The 22,354-nt window shown below is 45.3% G+C and overlaps 1 pseudogene across 1 annotated transcript; it reads left to right on the top strand.

The window, feature by feature from the left end:
• The first annotated feature begins 10,013 nt into the window (after positions 1 to 10,013).
• On the top strand, positions 10,014 to 21,860 carry LOC311145661 (ERO1-like protein alpha; annotated as a pseudogene). Its single transcript has 8 exons — positions 10,014 to 10,043; positions 10,327 to 10,421; positions 11,395 to 11,526; positions 15,407 to 15,667; positions 16,168 to 16,237; positions 16,484 to 16,570; positions 18,516 to 18,647; positions 21,857 to 21,860. The product of its transcript is annotated as an ERO1-like protein alpha (transcript).
• Positions 21,861 to 22,354: the final 494 nt, after the last annotated feature.

Here is a 22,354-nt window from a genome sequence, read left to right as displayed (position 1 = left end):
TACCCGCTGGGAGGTGCCTAGGTGCCTTACTCTGGGCGAGCACCGAGCAGGAAGAGACATACACCCTCACGTCCTTAGCTAAGGTAGGCCACCAGTACTTTCCGGTAAGGCAGCACACTGTACGACTGATACCTGGCTGACCAGAGGAGGGTGACTTGTTTGCCCAGTAGGTCAGACGGTCACGGATAAGAGCAGGCATGTACTGCAGCCCAGCTGTACACTGAGGTGGAGATTGCTCTGTGCGTAACGCCTGCTCTTTATCCGCGTCCATACTACCGGCGCCACAATGCAGGAGGCCGGGAGTATGGGGGTGTTGTCTCTGCGCCTCTCCTCTGTGTCATACAGCCGTGACAATGCGTCTGCCTTCACGTTCTTCGTACCCGGGATGTATGATAGTGTGAAATCAAACCGGGTGAAGAATAGGCCCCACCTGGCCTGGCGAGGATTCAGCCTCCTCGCTGCCCGGATGTACTCCAGGTTACGGTGGTCCGTCCAAATGAGGAAAGGGTGTTTCGCCCATTCGAGCCAATGCCTCCACATGGTCAGGGCTCGGACAACAGCCAACAGCTCCCGATCACCAACGTCGTAGTTCTGCTCCACCGGGCTGAGCTTCTTAGAGAAGAAGGCACAGGGGCGGAGCTTGGGTGGCGTGCCCGAGTGTTGAGATAGGACAGTGCTATCCCTAACTCGGACGCATCCACCTCCACTACGAACGGTAGTGATGGATTGGGGTGGGCCAGTACCGGGGCTGTGGTGAACAGACCCTTCAGGTTACTGAAGGCCCTGTCCGCCTCAGCAGACCAGCGGAGCCGGGACGGCCCACCCTTCAACAGGGATGTAATGGGAGCTGCGACCTTGCCAAAGCCCCGGATAAACCTCCGATAGTAGTTGGCGAAGCCAATAAAGCGCTGCACCTCCTTAACCGTGGTTGGAGTCGGCCAATTACGCACAGCTGAAATGCGATCTCCCTCCATCTCCACACCTGAGGTGGTAATGCGGTATCCGAGGAAGGAGACGGACTGCTGGAAAAACAGACACTTTTCTGTCTTGGCATAAAGGTCATTTCCCAACAGTCGGGCCAGCACTTTGCGAACCAGGGACACATGCTCGGCGCGTGTAGTGGAATACACCAGAATGTCATCGATGTAGACCACTACACCACAACCAAGCATGTCGCGAAACACCTCGTTCACAAAGGACTGGAAGACATTTACATTTACATTTTAGTCATTTAGCAGACGCTCTTATCCAGAGCGACTTACAGTTATTGAATACATATATATATATATATATTTTTTTCATACTGGTCCCCCATGGGAATTGAACCCACAACCCTGGCGTTGCAAATGCCATGCTCTATCAACTGAGCTACATCCCTGGTGGCCATTCCCTCCCCTATCCTGGACAACGCTAGGCCAATTGTGCGCTGCCCATGAGTCTCCCGGTCGCGGCCGGCTGCGACAGAGCCTGGATTCGAACCAGGATCTCTAGTGGCACAGCTAGCACTGCGATGCAGTGCCTTAGACCACTGCGCCACTCAGGGGGACAAGACATTCATCAAACCGTAGGGCATCACCAGGTATTCATAATGCCCCGTGGTTGTGCTGAATGCTGTCTTCCACTCATCCCCCTCTCGGACACGCATCAGGTTGTACACACTCCGGAGATCTAATTTGGTGAAGAAGCGCGCCCCATGCATTGACTCGATCACTGAAGGAATGAGGGGGAGAGGATCGTATCGTCTCCTTGTTCAGTGATCGATAATCAATGCAAGGGCGCAGACTGCCGTCTTTCTTCTTCACAAAAAAGAAACTTGAGGAGGCGGGTGAAGTGGAAGGACGTATAAACCCCTGGCACAGGGACTCGGTGACGTATGTTTCCATAGTCTCCGTTTCAGCCTGTGACAGGGGATACACATGACTCCTGGGAGGCACAGCGTCTACCCGGAGGTTTATCGCGCAATCCCCCGCCCGATGAGGTGGTAACTTGGTCGCCTGCGTTTTGGAAAACGCGTGCGCCAAATCGAGGTATTTGGGGGCAATGCGCACGGTGGAGGTACTGTCTGGACTTTCCACCGTGGTTGTACCAACGGAAACACCGAGACACCTACCCTGACACTCTCGCGACCACCCCGTGAGAACCCTCTGCAGCCATGAGAATGTGGGGTTGTGGAGTGCTAACCAAGGGATAACTAGTACCACAGGGAAAGCAGGAGACTCAATGATGAAAAATGTGACTTGCTTGCAATGAGTCTTATGGGTAACCATGGTGATTGGTGCGGTAACTTCCCTAACAAACCCGGACCCTAATGGTTGACTGTTAAGTGCTCTGATGGGGAGTGGAATGGATAGGGGAATCAATGAAATGCCCAGACTGTGTGAGAATGCCCTGTCCATAAAGTTCCCAGCTGCGCCTGAATCTACTAGCGCCTTACACTGGGGAACTACAGTGTGATCAGGAAAGTGGATGGGTAGGGTACAGTGCGCAGCAGAGGGCTCTGAACAAGTGTGGGTGTTCGATACCTGGGGTGATGTGAGAGTGCCCTGCCTGCCGCCTCCAGACCCAAAAGAACAATGATGACATTGTGTGGTGTAATGTCCCTTCATGCCACCAGAGTGACACTGGCGCTGTCGTCTTCCACTCTCTCGGATCGCGGCTGCACCCAGCTCCATCAGCTCGTGATCCGAGTCGGCCGGGGTTGGAATGGGCAGACCCCCTCCAGGACGTCCTCTGGCCGCCAGCAGGCTGTCCAAATGGATGGCCATGTCCACCAGTTGCGTAAAGGACAACATGGTGTCCCGGCAGGCTAGCTCCCTTCGGATGTCCTCCCGCATATGGCACCGGAAGTGGTCGATAAGGGCCCGCTCGTTCCACCTGGACCCAGCCGCTAGAGTCCGAAACTCCAAGGCGAAGTCCTGCGCAGTCCTCGTCCCCTGCCTCAGGTGGACCAGCCGCTCGCCCGCCTCTCGACCTTCGGGCGGGTGATCGAAGACAGCCGAAAGTGGTGAGCGAACTCCCTGTAGTTGCCCAATGCGGCTCCTCCTTCGTTCCAGACCGCATTGGCCCACTCCAGGGCTTTCCCCGAGAGGCAGGAGACGAGGGCGGACACCTTCTCCCACTCAGATGGGGCTTGGCTGATGCTGGAGAAGTAGAGCTCCAGTTGGAGGAGGAATCCCTGGCAGAGAGCAGCTGTCCCGTCGAACTCCCGTGGTCGGGATATATTGATCCCTCTGGGTGCTGGGGTGTGGGGGGCTGGATCCGGTTGCCCAGTTGGTCTCGACAGATCGGGTCCTCTCCTCTCCAGGCATTGGACGACCTGGAGAACCCAATCCATCGCTTCTCCCAAGCTGGCTAGCATTGTTGAATGGTGCTGGACCCGTGCCACGACTCCAGGCATGCGCTCCTCTCCTGCTGACTCCATTTCAGGTGGGTGATTCTATGATGCGTGATTTGAAGGAGTCAGGCGCAGGAGGGTAAATCACAGTATACAGAGTTTATTCTGTAATCCAGCATAACCAGTCAAGTGCGCAAAACCAGTGGAACAAACATGCACACGGGGAAAATACCCCGGCAATACAAAATACTGAGCTCAACCGAGCTACTAATCCTCACAATGAACAATCACCCACAAGGACAAGTGGGGCAGAGGGAACACTTAAACACATACTAATGAGGGGAATATGAACCAGGTGTGTGTAATTGACAAGACAAGACAAATGGAATGATGAGATATGGAGCGGCAGTGGCTAGAAGGCCGGTGACGACGAACGCCGAAGCCTGCCCGAACAAGGAGGGGAGGCAGCTTCGGAGGAAGTCGTGACACTGATGAATGGAAAGGCAGTTGCAGATGATGGCCTATTATCTTTTGAGGCAAAGGATGCTGTAGAGTAGATACCTCCTTGAAGTTGGTAAAATGGATGACCGCCGCTTGATCATCGAAGTTGAGAAGCACACCACCAATACAAGGACGCTTTGTCCAAAGAAAAAGCATTGAATGCTGTAGCATCCGTCCTCGGAGAACCATATATGTTTTGTCAGCGATACTATATACAGTGAGGGAAAAAAGTATTTGATCCCCTGCTGATTTTGTACATTTGCCCACTGACAAAGAAATGATCAGTCTATAATTGTAATGGTAGGTTTATTTGAACAGTGAGAGACAGAATAACAACAAAAAAATACAGAAAAAAGCATGTCAAAAATGTTATAAATTGATTTGCATTTTAATGAGGGAAATAAGTATTTGACCCCCTCTCAATCAGAAAGAATTCTGGCTCCCAGGTTTCTTTTATACAGGTAATGAGCTGAGATTAGGAGCACACTCTTAAAGGGAGTGCTCCTAATCTCATCTTGTTACCTGTATAAAAGACACCTGTCCACAGAAGCAATCAATCAATCAGATTCCAAACTCTACTGTCAATGGGGCTGATGTGGATGCGGTGTCGGAGTCAGGCGCAGGACACAGAAGCTCAGTCAAACAGACTTTACTAGTCAAATATACAATACAAAAATAAACGGGCCTCAAACACTGGAGGCGAGCGATTACGCAAGCAGTGCGTAAAACACTAACTAAATGAGTACAAAACTCTGACATCAACGGACAGGCGGACAACAACACACAAACTAACAAACACAAAGCAGAAAACTTATAGGACACATAATTAGACACAAACGGACACAGGTGCAACAGACAGACCAAACCAAACAAACATCGAAACATCCAACGGTGGTAGCTAGTACTCCGGGGACAAATTGAGAAAATAAGTATTTGTCTCACTGCCTCCTTCCCATTTGTGAGGAGGAGGCAGTGAGACTTTAAAGAAAGTATCACTGCCTCCTTCTCACAAATGATCCAAAAAATATAACAATTAAATAAAGTTGGTTTAACACATTGGCGGGTCATTTTGACCCTAGGACAACGGGAGGGTTAAATGTCAAGTTGAAGTCCAAAATGACGCTGAGATACCTGAAGTTAGACACAACTTTCAGATTCTCCCCATTAACAAGAACAGTTCGTTGGGAAGAATCAATGGATTTCTTAGAGAAGTACATACAAACAGTCTTGTCAATATATTTAAATGCAGGAATCAGTCATCCATTTAGAAGCGTGTACCATCGCTTCAGTTAACTTGTTAACAACTTGTTGTCTATTTTTTTAATGTATATACAAGACTGTATTGTCTGCATACCACTGCATGTTAACTTGTTGGCAAGCAAGTGGGAGATCATTTATATAGATGGTAAACAGAAGGGGGCCTAATATTGACCCTTGTGGGACCCCATTGTTATAGTAAAGAGAGTCTGACTGAGTGTCCCCCAAACAAACCCTTTGACTTTTGTTTGTCAGATAGGAATACATCCAACTAATGGCTTCAGTGGACACAGAATAGTTTGGATAGGAGGACCTCATGATTCACAGTATCAAAGGCCAAAAAGACTGTGTCGACTTCACCAACTATGTCCAGTTTAGATTGAATGAACTAGCAATTGGCTGTTTCGGTAGAATGGTTAGTTCTGAATCCAAATTGCATTTGATGTATGGAGTTGCCCTGATTGAGGTGATCAGTCAGATGATCAGCCACCCATCTTTCAGCTACTTTTGATAGCACTGGAAGAATACTTATAGGTCAGTAATTTTCCACCAGAGTTGGGTCACTAGATTTTAATACAGGTATCACTGCAGCAGACTTCCAAGGATTGGGGAAGATCCCATATTTGATGGACAGATTAACTAGATATACGATAGGGGCAATCAGTGAATATTTGAGTCTCTTCAGGAATACAATGTCTAGACCAAATACATATTTTGTTCTAGCGCTCCTGAAGAAGCTAATAATACTGTCCACTGCTGATGCTGAGATTTCAGGAATTCTGGATATTGGTTTATTATTTTCCATGGGAGTGAGAACTGTGGTCTTGGTTGAAAATCTTTGAGCCAGTTCCCTGACAGAGTCAATAAAAAAAGCCTACCCATTAATTATTAAAGGTGGTGGATATGAAATTGGAGTATTGAATTAGAATCCCATTAACCTTTAATTCAGGGTGTTTTATTTTTTTACTTTTCAGCTCCTCTCCCTGATATTTTTGTTGAGATTTTCCCAAATCACTTTGCCATTTCCTTTTGCGTCATTGATCACTCTGAGGAAGAACTCTGCTTTAGATTTTTTTATATTCCTTATTTCTCAGTGATGTAAATATATGTCTGTCATCATTCTGACCAGACCAGTGCTTTTTTCAAGGAAAGATCCCGTTCTCTCATCTGCCTCCAGAGGCCCTCGTTGAGCCATTGTAGAGAGGTTTTCCGTCTTGGCTTACATTGAAATTTCCTGGCAAAAGAGATATTCACTTTGTCAATAGCTGACAGAAATGTTCTGTATCCAGACTCTGGGTCTTCATTTCTTAACAGATCAGCAGTCAATTTGACTTATAGCTGCATCATAGTTTTTTATCGTACATTAATATGGTTCTTAAATCTATTTTTAGTGAGCTTTCTAACCACCAATGTAACATTGTGGTCAGATATGCCAGTTAGTAAGTTAATGGACTTAGTTATTCGATCAGGTCTGTTAGTAAACACCAGATCAATTTGAGTCTGGGATGTCTGTGTTACTCTGGTTGGTCCTTGTATTATTTGAGTCAGGTTGAAATAGTCTGTGATCTCTTTGAGTTTCTTCCTGCAAGTTTTGTTTTCCCAGTTTATATTGAAATCGCCCATGAAGATTATCTCTTTCTTTTGATCACATTCTTTAAGCATGGCATTTAGATGGTCATAAAATGAGATATCAGATGTTGGTGGTCGATATAATCCAATAATAGTGAGAGACATATGAGGGGAGAGGAAGACATTCAGCCCCATACATTCAAGGTCATTGGCATGTTTCCATATGACATGATTGCATTTAAAGTTATTTCAGGTACATAAGCAATCCACCCCCTCTGCCCTCTCCCTCCTGAATATGGAATATCCAGGGACATTAAAGGCAGAAATAGGAGATTTCTTCAGCCAGGTCTCAGAGAAACAGAAAAAAATCAAGATTAGAGTCATTCAATAAATGTTCTACCTGTTCCCTCTTAGAAATAATGCTAGGAATATTCAGATGACCTCCTAATATTCCTCTAGGCTTAGAACGAGGGTCCCAGAGCATTTTAGCCTGATTAACGGTTTGAAAACGTTTCATGGTACAATGTTTTCTAATAGCTGGGTTAAGGGAACTGAGTTTCTGTCTTGAAAGCGGGTTTTGTTTGGGACATGTATCAAGAGTTTGCATTAAAATTAGATTATCTGCAGATTGCTCATTCTCTTGAAAAACCATGTTAGTGACAGAGATTATGCTCACATACACAGAATGTCCTTCTTTGAACCAGGTAATATAGGCTACTCAAATATAGATTATTTCAATCATTCATGTTCCACCATTCATCAATGATTTCAGTCTGGATGGCTAATTAGGGGGACCTTTCTCCACTTCTCCCAGAATGACATCCTCCATATCAGGCTTTGTTTCTGCAGGTGACCTACTGTAACTCCAGACTCTGATGGGGAGCTTGATACTCTGGGCCGCTTGGGTGTTTGTTGATTCCGGATTGTTTGAATGAAGCCCAGCATTGATTTTTGCCTGCCTTCTTTAGTATTCCGCAGAGAGTTGCACTGCCTTCGGGGTCCCTTATTATCCTCAGAGTTTTTTATTAGGTTATGATTGTCACTGGTCTCAGTAGACACTTTCCCAGCTTCATTTTTAGCATTTTTCCTCGTATTCTTCTTCTTATTTTTCTTGGAATGAGAGGTCATTGTTCTCCTCCTTTGTCAGGATTTCTCTCTCCATGATAAAAATAGGTAAAACAGTCTCATTTTACATTACATTTTAGCAGACACTCTTATCCAGAGCGACTTACAGTTAGTGAGTGCATACATTATTTTTTTATTTTTCATACTGGCCCCCCGTGGGAATCGAACCCACAACCCTGGCGTTGCAAACGCCATGTTCTATCAACTGAGCTACATCCCTGCCGGCCATTCCCTCCCCTACCCTGGGCCAATTGTGCGCCGCCCCATGGGTCTTCCGGTCGTGGCCGGCTACGACAACGCCTGGATTCGAACCAGGATCTCTAGTGGCACAGCTAGCACTGCGATGCAGTGCCTTAGACCACTGCGCCACTCGGGAGTCTCCTTTGGGGCATTTCATCCCACAACCTTGCTCCAGGTCTCATTTTCCTTGACATCAGTTTTTGCATCGCTGGAAATAGCCACAACTACAGCAGCCATTTTAATTGTAGTGTTAATGTTTAAAGTAATTTGTTTAACTTAGAAATTTATCAACAAGACTATTCAGCATTATACAGTGATGATACTTCTTACTCAATAATTGATGGATGGTTGATCTTCAAATAGATATTTGCTGGATCCAGCAATTGAGGTTTCTTAGTTGGGCTGAATATTTAGACAAAAAGAGTTGTCAAAACATAACAAACAAAATATGGATATATCTTTCCGGACCTTACAGGCCATCGGTCGATAAATCCCAAAAAGAAACAAACAAACAAAACAAAAAAACAAAACTGTTTAAGACAGTAATTTAAACAAAAAGGCATCCAACAATTCACCTGCCCACACTCAAGAGAGAAAGATGAAACATGACCAAAATATGTGGACACCTGCTCGTCGAACATCTCATTCCAAAATCATGGGCATTAATATGGACTTGGTCCCCCCTTTGCTGCTATAACAGCCTCCATTCTTCTGGGAAGGCTTTCCACTAGATGTTGGAACATTGCTGCAGGGACTTGCTTCCATTCAGCCACAAGAGCATTAGTGAGGTCGGGCACTGATGTTGGGCGATTATGCCTGGCTCGCAGTCGGCATTCCAATTCATCCCAAAGGTGTTTGATGGGATTGAGGTCAGGGCTCTGTGCAGGCCAGTCATTTTCCTCCACACCGATCTCGACAAACAATTTATGTATGGACCTCGATTTGTGCACGGTGGCATTGTCACACTGAAACAGGAAAGGGCCTTCCCCAAAATGTTGCCACAAAGTTGGAAGCACAGAATAGTCTAGAATGTAATTGTATGCTGTAGCGTTACGATTTCCCTTCATTGGAACTAAGGGGCCTAGCCCGAACCATGAAAAACAGACCCAGACCATTATTCAACCTCCACCAAACTTAACAGTTGGCACTATGCATTGGGTGCAGGTAGCGTTCTCCTGGCATCCGCCAAACCCAGATTCGTCCGTGCATGATACATCACTCCAAAGAATGCGTTTCCACTGCTCCAGAGTCCAATGGTGGCGAGCTTTACACCACTCCAGCCAACGCTTGGCATTGCGCATGGTGATCTTAGGCTTGTGTGCGGCTTCCCATGGAAACCCATTTCATGAAGCTCCCAACGAACAGTTCTTGTGCTGACGTTGCTTCCAGAGGCAGTTTGGAACTCGGTATTGAGTGTTGCAACCGAGGAAAGACGATTTTTACGCACTACACGCTTCAGCACTCGGCAGTCCCTTTCTGTGAGCTTATGTGGCCTACCACTTCGCGCCTGAGCCGTTGTTGCTACTAGACGTTTCCACTTCACAATAACAGCACTTACAGTTGACCGGGGCAGCTCTAGCAGTTCTAGCAGGGCAGAAATTTTACGAACTGACTTGTTGGAAAGGTGGCATCCTATGACGGTGCCACGTTGAAAGTCACTGAGCTCTTCAGTAAGGCCATTCTACTGCCTGTGTTTGTCTATGGAGATTGCATGGCTGTGTGCTCAATTTTATACACCTGTCAGCAATGGGTGTGGCTGAAATAGCCAAATCCACTAATTTGAAGGGGTATCCACATATCTTTGTATATATAGTGCATCATATATGACCTTGTACAACTACTGTCTTAATTTATAATAACCTAAAATAGAAGGCATGACTCCATTGTGTATGTTTTGTTTTTCTTTGAGTCGCTGTAAATAATGTATAACTTTGAAGTCCTGGTCGGGGCTACCCCCAGAATTTGCTACATTGGTGTCAGAAGTGGGATGGCGGCCGTGGGGCCATCAGAGAGGCGTGTACACATGAGGGACTTGATATAGAGAAGTGTGGGCACACGCTCTCCTGAAGGAAGGGGGTAATGTAGTGACCTTAACCCAACACCTAGTGACCTCATCAAGAGGTTTGTATCTCTTGGCGTTACAGTTAAGGTGTTCGCTTGACAGTTGCTGGACCCGGGTTCAAGTCCTGGTTGGGGATACCCCCCGGATTCACTACAATAGGTTTAGAACTATTATGTTTATCTCATACACGGCAGTAGTCTATGAATTATACAGTTGAAGTACAGTTTTGTTACCACAGGTGACCGGTAGCTTGGATGACTGCGCTTGTGATGTGGAGGCAATTGATGCCTTCAACAATGAGCGACCCTTGCCCAAACTTCAGAAGCTGCTTAAGTCCGTCTAGTTCTGATTTTATAGACTGTCATTTCATGTGTCCCAACTATGTCATCCCTGATCATATATCTGTATGTCTTTCTTTACTAGGTGAACCTGAATAAGCCTTGTTCATTCTGGACAGACAAAAGCCTCTGTGGACATAGGAACTGTGCCGTGATACTGTGCACACCAGTGAGTATCTTTCAAACATAGGCCTTCCTCTCTCACTGACCAAATATTGACTCAAGTTGGGTTAAGATTGTACTCCTGTTCCACAGAATGAGGTTCCAGAGGGAGTGAAAACAAATGTCCACCACAATAAGGGAATATAATTGGGAACTTCATGAAGGGGAAGTACTTGAAATGATTAGGAGGGTCATATCACATAGCTACTGTAGTTCACTTTGGCTATTTAGATGGGCTAAAATAGTTGAATTATTGGTGTGTGTGTGTGTGTCTGTGTGTGTAAGCAGTACTTAGCAGAAGTGAACAACCACGATAGTGAGAAGGCTGAGAAGCTTGGAGTGGTGGACAGCTCCTCAGGTAAATCACGAGCTCTATGCAGAGTCTGAGGTAGCATTACTACACACTACATGGCCCCCCCTTTTGTTGGACCAATAGCTTGATATCCCTGTGGTTGTTTCTCTGTGTAGTGAGGAGACCAGGCAGTCCCTCCTGGAATAGAACAAGCACGATGACGAGGCAAAGCGCTTCTGTGTGATTGATGGTAAGCTAACCATGTTCTCTTCTCAGTGACAGATTTTTAAACTCGTCCAAAGTTTAAGTAAAAATAATATTTTTAAAAAATCACACTTGTCCAAATAGCTGTGACAGACAGCTGGACTATTTGTGCATGTGGCAACAGCTTTTTTCACTCAAGAGGGATGTCAAATCTTTCACCTTCTTAGCATCCTCATGTGCTGTAGGCTACAGTATCCTGTAGGCTACAGTATAGTAGAATGTATTAAACAGACACATCCTCTTAATTAAGGTTAGATGAGGATGAGGAATCTCCTGATTCCCAGTATGTAGATCTACTGTTGAATCCAGAGCACTTCACAGGATACAAAGGGCCAGAAGCCTGGCAAATCTGGAACAGCACCTATGAGGAGAACTGCTTAAAGTGAATAGGTCATTATAAATGCTTATTAATGCTTTATAAATGTCATACGTGCTTATAAGTTGTAAAGCTTATAAATGTTCATAAATGCTGCCCTTGAATATGAATCAGTTGCCTCTTAAACAATGAATCTGTAGTGTAATTTAAAATGTTGGATTTTTACAGTAGGCAACAATATGAATTTCCTCAGACCATACACTGTGAAGCGGACTTTAAATCCTATGGTATCTTACAGTCGTAAATTAACATGATTTACCCACTGTAGTACAGTTGGTAAACAGGTCCTTCAGTCTCCCAAAAGCCCTATCAGCCTCAGCAGACCACTGCAAGCGCACCGGACCTCCCTTTAGAAGAGACGTTATGGGAGCTGCCACCTGTCCAAAACCCCGGATAAACCTCCTGTAGTAATTCGCAAAGCCCAAGAACCGCTGCACCTTTTTAACAGTGGTTGGAGTTTGCCAATTACGCACGGCCGACACACGGTCAACCTCCATCTTTACCCCTGACGCAGACAACTGATAACCCAAAAAGGAGACAGACTCCTGGAAAAACAGACATTTCTCTGCCTTGACATATAGGTCATGCTCCAACAATCTCCTCAACACTCGGCGCACCAGGGCTACATGCTCGGCTCGGGTAGAAGAATACACCAGAATGTCGTCAATGTACACGACCACTCCTTGCCCCTGCATATCCCGGAAGATCTCATCTACGAAGGATTGGAAGACTGAAGGAGCATTCATTAACCCGTATGGCATGACGAGATACTCGTAATGACCCGAGGTGGTACTAAATGCTGTCTTCCATTCGTCTCCCTCCCTAATACGCACCAAGTTGTATGCGCTCCTGAGGTCCAATTTTGTGAAGAACCGCGCCCCGTGTAAAGACTCCGTCATAGTCGCAATCAGAGGGAGTGGATAACTGTATTTCACAGTAATCTGATTGAGACTGCGGTAATCAATACACGGGCGCAAACCTCCATCCTTTTTCTTCACAAAAAAGAAACTCGAGGACGCAGGGGAAGTGGAGGGCCGTATGTATCCCTGTCTCAGAGACTCGGCTATGTAAGTCTCCATAGCTCTCTTCTCCTCTTGAGACAAAGGATACACATGGCTCCGCGGAAGCGCAGCTCCTACCTGGAGGTCTATCGCACAATCCCCCTGTCTATGTGGTGGCAATTGCGTCGCCTTCGCCTTACTAAACACAAGTGCTAAATCCTCATACTCAGGGGGAATGTGCAATGCGGGCACTTGGTTTGGACTCTCCACCGAGGTCGCCCCTACGGAAACGCCCAGACATCGCCCTACACACTGGGCAGACCACTCCATAAGAGCCCTCTGTTGCCACGAAATAGAGGGATTATGGGTAATCAACCAGGGAAGCCCCAGCACCACCGGATACGCAGGAGAGTCAATAAGATATAGCTGTATAGTCTCCTCATGACCCTCCTGCGTCACCATCCTAAGTGGAGCTGTGACCTCCCTAATCAACCCCGATCCCAACGGACGGCTATCTAGAGCATGTACAGGGAAATGATTGTTGACAGGAAGGAGGGGAATCCCTAACTCTGCACAAAATCTCAGATCTATAAAATTCCCAGCTGCGCCTGAATCTACTAGCGCCTTATGCTGGGAACGAGGTGCAACCTGTGGGAAGCAAACAGGTATGGTTAGGTGCACAACAGAGAGCTCTGGGTAAGTGGGGCGCCTACTCACCTGGAAGGACTCCCCAGTGCGTGGCCTGCCGTCTCGTCCCCTAGGAGACCCCCCCCAGCACCTGGCCGCAGTGTGTCCTCCACGGCCACAGTTGGTACAGGGGTTGGTCCCCCTGGGGCTCCTTCTCCTCTCCTCTCTAGCGCCAGCACCCCCGAGCTCCATAGGACTAGGCTCGGAGGTGCTGGAGGGTGGAATGGACGACCCCCACTCAGGACGTCCGCGGGTGGCCAGCAGGGTGTCTAGGCGAATGGCCATATCCACCAACTGGTCAAACGTGAGGGTGGTGTCCCTGCAGGCCAACTCACGACGGACATCCTCCCGTAGGCTGCAGCGGAAGTGGTCTATGAGGGCCCGCTCATTCCACCCTGCGTCTGCCGCTAGAGTCCGGAACTCCAGTGCAAACTCCTGGGCGCTCCTCTTCCCCTGTCGGAGGTAGAATAGACGTTCTCCCGCCGCCTTCCCCTCAGGTGGATGGTCGAATACAGCCCTGAAGCGACGGGAGAACTCCGCATAGGTGATCGTCGCGGGGTCTATTCTCCTCCATTCGGCGCTGGCCCACTCCAACGCCTTGCCGGTGAGACAGGAGATGAGGGCGGAAACGCTCTCGTGTCCCGACGGCACCGGGTGTACGGTGGCGAGGTAGAGTTCAACTTGTAGGAGGAAACCTTGACACCCGGCAGCGGTACCATCATACGCCCTCGGGAGCGAGAGCCGAATCCCACTGGGTTCCGGAGCGTGGACAAAGGGACTGACCGGTGCTGGTGGTAATGTGGGAGGAGGCGTGGGTGCCCAACTGGTCTCCAGGCGATGCAGGGTATTCATTACTCCCTGAAGAGCGTTGGTGATCTGGGCTATCCTGTCATCCTGTCCGCGGACGCGCTCCTCCCATGACTCGGTCGCTGCTGCTGCTCCTGCTGATTCCATGAGTGGTGTGTAGTTCTGTCAGAGCTGGCGTGGGGGTGGTGTGGAAATCAGATGCAGGATGCAGAAGTAGTCCAAAATACTTTAATCAAGTCCACAGAATGAACGGCTACAAACAGAGCCGGAGGCACAAGAAAAAAAACGCACTCAGCGTAATAAACCAAACACGCACAATAGTGCGGACTCTCTACAGAAATAGAGCATAAACTTGACATGGAAACACCTGCTGACAATGAACAACTACACACAACCACAAGACAGAAACAACGAGAACTTAAAGGACACATAATCAAGACAAAATGAGAAACAGGTGTACCAAAACAGACCAAACCAAACGAACACAGAAACAACGAACGGTGGCAGCTAGTACTCCGGGGACGACGACCGCCGAAGCCTGCCCGAACAAGGAGAAGGAGCAGCCTCGGCAGAAACCGTGACATTGATCTAAGTGTCAAGATTATATATATGTTGCAACCAACGATTTTCATTCATCTTTATTGTTTCTTTCCACTTACAGAAACTGTATCATGTTCCTTTTCAACTATAAATCTATTGGACCATGAAATGTTTGTTCAATTAGCTAAATTGAGCATATCCCATAAAATCTATAATCTCAAGGAAGACATTTGCCTGGTACCTCCTGGACACACACACACAGACACAGACACACACACACACAGACACAGACACACACACACACAGGTCTAAAACTACCTCCAGAGAGAGGAAGCTGGTTGGTATATTCAGAATATTTTGGAGTCTATCATTCTTCAATGCAGTAGTTTCCTTCTCCCTATGACTTTAGTCAATCAGAACCGCTATGGGGATTTTAGGGGGAAACCTGTGATGGATTGTTTTACGTTTTTGTTAAATACCTAATTCAGCTACTGAATTGTTCATCCACATTTCTGCAAGTTTCAGCTTGTTGCCCAGATGAACTCTTATGCACATACTGTACCATTGTTTACCTTTCACCTCTTTATTTCTACAATGCAAATATTCCCTGGGAATATATTGGAATATGTCTATTGCTGTGGAGAGTATCAAAGGCCCTGTCCAGAAATAACTGCTAGCTCCTACCGCCTACTCACTAGACACTTGTGGAGATCTGAGAGGATTGGACAGATGTAAGCAAGCCTATCAGAGGGTACAAGAGGCCTAGGTGGAGCTATACTGCTTAAACCTATCAAATCCTCTCAGATCTCCAAGTGTAAAACAGGTACGGACTAGCGTTTGTTTCTGGACAGGGCCATAGTCTCACATCCTTCCTCGTCAGACAACTGGTTCCAGAAGAAGTGAGTTCACAACGTCGCCGAGTTCCAGCAACGCTTCGACGTCCAGCTGACCAATGGCGAGAGCCCAAAGAGGCTGCGCGACCTCTACTTCCTCTACCTGATGGAACAGCGTGCACTGGCCAAGTTCTGCCTCTCCTCCAGCTGTACACTGGCCAGCCCACCCAGGAACCAACGACACAAACTCCTGCTCCTAGAGCTCTTCCAGGTGGCTAAGTGAGTGTACTGCAGGCTGCAGGCAAAGAATAACTGGCTAACTCACCAGGGTCATGTTCATTAGGGCACGCAATGGAAAATGAGCGTTGCTTATAGGACAAGTCCAAGTAGACCATCCCATTTTCAGCCTGTTTCTTCCGTTTGGTGGCTAATGAAGAATTAGAAGTGTATTGATATAGTCGTCCCACTTTGAACGAACAACAACTTATAAAGGCTTTATGATGTTCTAGGCAGTGGAGGCTGCTGAGGGGAGGACGGCTCATAATAATGGCTGGAATGGAGTCAATGGAATGGTATCAACCACATAAAAACCATGTGTTTGATACCATTCCATTGACTCCATTCCAACCATTATGAATCGTCCTCCCCTAAGCAGCCTCCACTGGTTCTAAGGCATTCCTACAGTCTTCAGAAGAATTTCTTAGATGCCTCACAAATAATATATAAGCAGTAATACGTCATAAAAGATTATATAAAAGGTTCTTACATCCTGACCTCAGGTCTTTCCCTCTGCACTTTGATGAGACATCTCTGTTTGCTGGGAATATGGAAGAAGATGCCACGCTCAAGGTCGGTATGCCATATATGCCTATAGTATATACCACTCATAAGACTGCAGCGCTGTCCAACTGAGATTGTGAAAAAAAGTAGAGACTATACCTCCTAGTCTCCCCTTTTCATGGGATTTGTGTGCCCTTTGGGACGGCAGTAACGATAATGTGCTGTGGCCACATACTCATTCAATTGAGATAGTAGTCCTATCTGATAAACTAACACCACTATCTGTGCTTCTCTTTCTCTTGTTGTTAACGTCAGGAGGACTTTAGGCTGACCTTCTGCAACATCTCCAGGATAATGGGCTGCATGGGCTGCGTTAAGTGCAGGCTCTGGGGCAAACTGCAGGTGAGTGAACAGGAAAGTTCCCTTTACTCTGTGTCTATGTGTGTGTGTGTGTGTGTGTGTGTGTGTGTGTTGGGGGAGGGATATTTGACTGCTCAGAAACATATTGTGGTGATACAAAGATCTATTTTAGTTAGTGAGGTAATATTGTTGTTATACTGTGACCAATGTAGGTGACATTAGGATGACATTAGGTCAGTGGAGGCTTCTCAGATGAGGAACGGGAGGACCATCCTCCTCAGTGAATTTCATACAAATAAAAATAGTGGGAAAAACAGTTATCCTTTTAAAATAAAACTATAATCAATATATTCACGTCACCAAATAATTGATTAAAACACACTGTTTTGCAATGAAGGCCTACAGTAGCCTCAACAGCACTCTGTAGGGTAGCACCATGGTGTAGCCGGAGGACAACTAGTTTCTGTCCTCCACTGGGTACATTGACTTCAATACAAAACCTGGGAGGCTCATGGTTCTCACCCCTTCCATAGACTTACACAGTAATTATGACTACTTCCAGAGGACATCCTCCAACGAATCAGAGCTCTTGCAGCATGAACTGACATGTTGTCCACCCAATCAAAGAATCAGATAATTAATCTAGTACTGAAAGCTACATCTAGCTAGCACTGCAGTGCATAACATGTGGTGAGTAGTTGACTCAAAGAGAGAGAAAGACAACAGTTTTGAACAAATTAATTGCTTCAGAAATGTATTTTTATTTTACCTTTATTTAACTAGGCAAGTCAGTTAAGAACAATATCTTATTTACAATGACGGCCTACACCAGCCAAACCCGGACGACGCTGGGCCAATTGTGCGCCGCCCTATGGGACTCCCAATCACGGCCGGTTGTGATACAGCCTGGGATCGAACCAGGTGGTCTGTAGTGACGCCTCAAGACCGCTGCGCCACTCGGGAGCCCCATGAAATGAAGGAGAAGCTATATTTTGTTGTATTTATTTTACTTTAACTTTCACAGCTAGTGAACGCAGCTAGCTAGTTTAGCCTACTCAAATACCCTGCTCAAACAGAGAGGAATGCTATGTTAGCTAGCTGGCTATGCAACACTGGAACTCTTCCAAGTCAAGGTAAGCTTTTGGTTTGAGTAATTTATTGCCACCGGGGCCCGCCGGTGTAACTGCTAAACTGCTTGCTTACTGTACACTGTACTGTATGATTGTAGCGATTTACTAACGCGTTAGTTCTAGTATCTATGTTGACTATGACGTTAGTTAATATGGTGACAACGATATAGGCTGTGGTTAGCAGTTATGATATGAAGGTTTGGCTTGGAAAGTTTTTTTCACCAGGTCAAATACAGCTGATGTGTTGTGCACTGAAGTCCACAAGCAAAGGGAAAATGTGAGAGGAGGAGAGCACGTATATGCGAGAAGGAATCATTCAACAAGAAAAGTGATCATGCTGTTTGTATGTGACTGCTATGAAAGTTAACTGTGTTTGCGTGTGATCAGGGGTGTATTCATTCTGCCAATTCTGTTGAAAAACTTTTCTTAAACTGAAGCAGAAAAACCTTCCTTAAACGGAAGCAGAACGAAACGGGGATAAACATACCTGAATTTGTCCAATAGAAACTCACATTTGCAACTGTTGGACTAATGATTACATTAGAGTGTGCAAGGAGGTATTGAATGTGTCACTGTCTGTCACCGTGATTACTAAAATGTATCTCGACCTGTGCACCTACGCTGTAAACTTTCATTCATAGGCTAGGTTGTAGCAACCTCATGATGGGTATAGGGAAAATTCAAGTATCATGTAGTAGCCTAAACCTATCGATGTTACATTGAGCTGGGTGAATGGAATAGAAATAAGGCCATGCTTATAAATAAAATGTGCATCCTCCCTCATCTTAAACAGCACCGACCACCACTGCATTAGGTTGTTATGAATGCTTAAAGTATGTTCTCGAATCCCCATGCAGACCCAAGGGTTAGGCACAGCCCTGAAGATCTTGTTTTCCGAGCGACAGATCGAGGCTCAAATCCAGCAGTGGCCAGCCCATTTTCCAGCTCAGCTGCCAAGAGATATTGTCCCTCATCATTGCCTTTGGAAGGTACAATAGTCTCTGGCATAGAATTTGAAATACTAGAGAAGACATTCCAGTTCAAATCAACATGAAATCTACACTGAGTGTACAACACATTAAGAACACCTGCTCTTTCCATTACAGATTGACCAGGTGAATCCAGGTGAAAGCTATGATCCCTAATTGATGTCACTTGTTAAATCTACTTCAATCAGTGTAGATGAAGGGGAGGAGACAGGTTAAAGAATGATTTTTAAGCCTTGCGACAATTTAGACATGGATTGTGTATGTGTGCCATTCAGAGGGTGAATGGGCAAGACAAAATATTTAAGTGCCTTTGAATGGGGTATGGTAGTGCACCGCTGCTGGGTTTTTCACGCTCAACAGTTTCCTGTGTGTATCAAGAATGGTCCACCACCCAAAGGAGATCCAGCCAACTTGACACAACTGTGGGAAGCATTGGAGTCAACATTGGCCAGCATCCCTGTGGAATGCTTTCAACACCTTGTAGAGTCCATGCAAAAGGGGGTGCAACTCAATATTAGGAAGGTATTTTGTACGCGCAGTCTATATGGCCCACACTCCTTGTAACTTTCAACCACTTCTCCGTATAAAGGTTTAAATTTAGTTTTCAGGATATCAACATGCATCCGAGTTCCGATCACTGCTGTCTAAGGTCTGGTAGCCTAAGCCCACACATCCCTTCAAAGCCACATACCCTCAAAAGAATGACCAAAAATTCATATTGACCATTTTCTAGGCTGATTGAAATTATTCAAAATCAACAGCAACAACATGTAGCTGTGGTGTTTAGGGCTGCTGAAAGACACATGCGAAAATCCTGACAAGTGACTTACAAGGGATCTAACTAAACAAACAAAGGAACATGGACCGTAACCAATACCCTTTCAGCTACATGGCACTTCGATACTGTATCAGGTTAAACAAAATAATACTCTGCACCGTTTTGCTTGCAATAGCTTTTCACAATTAATTTATTGGTGAATGATGAATGTTACCGACATGAAACATTTTGCATACATGTAAAACATGTTGACCAACCATTGATAGAATGTGTACACTTCTCAGGGCCTTTCCAAGTGCTTATCCAATCTTCCTCAATGGCTTATTGGCTGTAAGGTAACTGCATGTAATGTGTAGAGATTGTTTTCTATGACTGAAATAAACATTGGTCTGTACACAATCTTTTAAGTAAAAACATAAAGAACACACACCCTTTTGATGAGGTGCTGACTAGCGAAAGATACTACACACAAATAAAAAAAGAAAGTCGCACACTCATCTCTTCTTGCTGTAAGAGTAAATAGTTTTGTCTGAGCCAGACATTTCTGTAGCATGAGGCAGCTTAATGTACAAGTACACCCCCTGGACAAGAAGCTAGTCTATCGCAGGGTCTTATGCTGAGTGCCAAGCAGAGAGGTATTGAGTCTTTGGTTATGACTCACCCGGGGATCGAACCCCCAACCTTCCAATCTCAGGCTAATCTCTGAGTGGCTATCCACTTCACTGTTTTATATAAGAGTCATAATCAGGGTCATACTCTGATGAAGGCTCTTTAACCAAAATGTTGGTCAAATAAAGGAGAGATGAATGTGCGACTATCTTTTCCCTATCAAGGTCAGTAGCCTTTGAAATTATACACATTTATCATTGTCATTTCCAGTCCTCCTCCTCCAGCACGTGAAGGATTATATACTTTACTTGTGCTATCACCAGTACACAAACACGTTTGTTTTTTTAACGCTTTTATAATGCATTTCACTGCCCATCTGCTGTGGGTTTCCTCTGCTCCAAGTGACGCAAAGCACTGGCTTTGATAACTCCTCACACTGACTGTATTGACCACATGCTTGGGCATCCTAGTGAATATTGGTAAAGGCAGAAGGGTGTTGATTATGGATCAACTGTGAATCAAGATCAGTTGCATGATCAGAAGTGGGAAAACAGTAGATTGAACAGGAGCTCAAACCTGATCTGCTTTAAAACACGGATAATTGAATTGTAGTCAAGGGTTCAGCCAAGACACAAACCCCAATTTCGATGTCCAGTCGTTCACAGACAAGAGAGACCTCTGTGAGAGGATAATGTTGGTCGGTACTTAGGAATGCAAACCAACTCTTACCGCACCGGTTATGGTTTGCACCATCAAAGAAAGTGGCCGTTTCATATTTATGGTTGATTTATCAGTTGCAGTCACTTTGACAACCAGAGGCTTCTTGAGCCTTCAGAGAACTGGGCTGTGTTCATTGTGTTCAAAACACAACGAAACAGGGAGAGACTACCTGGACATCAAATAAGAAATGCAAATATTCATTTTACGTTACAAAACAATTTAAAACGTTGTCCATTGCATGTCTTGATAAACACGCCCCTGTTTTGTTCTATTGTTATGTATAGAGTACCACAGTATGAGTCATAATACCCATAAAACCTAGCGGTCAAACAGGGAAATGGTTTTTCCACCATTCATTTTTACCGTAGGGGATTTTAGAAACATTTACAAATAAGGGCTGTGTTTCATGTAGGCTTACCCTGGCATGACGTTTTGATAACTGTGTAAATCTCTTTGGGACAAGTTAACTCTTATCAATATATTCGCCTGTATTTACCTCCCCAAAATGAAATGCTAATTAGCTGCTAATGTGGCTATCATAAAAAACTACAAATGCCATGATGATCTGGACGAGACTGCCGAAATCGAGGCAAAGGTAAGATTAACTATCTATTGTTAGCTAAATGTAGTAATGAATAAATTGGCTACATTTCTTTAAATGGATAATTCTGTGAACTGTCTTGTGCAAGTTTTAAATTGACACAATACCTGTTAGCAAAGGTGTCAGCTAAAGATGACGTGCAGGAGCTTGCAGGGATTTGTAGTTTTACATGATGTCTACTTTGATACTAATTAGCATTTTCGAATCTGAGAGTAAATAGATCTGAATATATTGATAAAAGTCACCTTGTCCGAGAGAGATTTACATGGTTATAAAAACGGCACGCCAGGGTAAGCTTACACGAAACACAACCCTTATTTTAAGTGTTTCTAAAATCCCCTATGGGAAAAATGAACGGTGGAAAAACGATTGGAACCATTTCCCTGTTTGATCACTAGGTTTTATGGGTATTATGACACCTCCACAGTGGGGCTCTATCGTGCCCTTGAATGCAGCCTCTAGTTCTGTAGAGGACCCTTGTGTTATACCTTGTGTTTTCAGATGAAAAACTATATTTTAACATGGTAGTGCTTGCATACATGTTATCTATGAAAGATGGGTAAACGTGTTACATTCGTTGGCCACCAACAAAGAATTCGAGACAAATTATAATTATTATAAAAGGCTAAACCTGCTCTTTGCGAGACACAATAGCTTATATAGCAATAGATTTCACAGAAACAAAATCAGCATAAAAATACAATACTTTCAACTCATACATTTGAACGTAAGTTGCTGTTAAAGGGATAGTTCAGAATTTTGGCAATGAAGCCCTTTATCTACTTCCCCAGATACCATTTTTATGTCTCTGCGTTCAGTTTGAAGGAAGTTGCCAACTAGCGATAGCGCAATTGATAACTACTGTTAAAGCAATGACTGGAAGTATATTGAACTAACGCTAGTTAGCATTGGCTCACGAAACTACCTCTAACTCCCTTCATACTGGACACAGAGACATACACATTTCATCCAAAATTTCATCTCTGGGGACTGCCAAAA

This window comes from Coregonus lavaretus (assembly GCF_964263955.1).
Source record: "Coregonus lavaretus genome assembly, chromosome: 18".
Taxonomy (NCBI): Eukaryota; Metazoa; Chordata; class Actinopteri; order Salmoniformes; family Salmonidae; genus Coregonus; species Coregonus lavaretus.
This window is presented reverse-complemented; position numbering and strand designations above follow the sequence as displayed.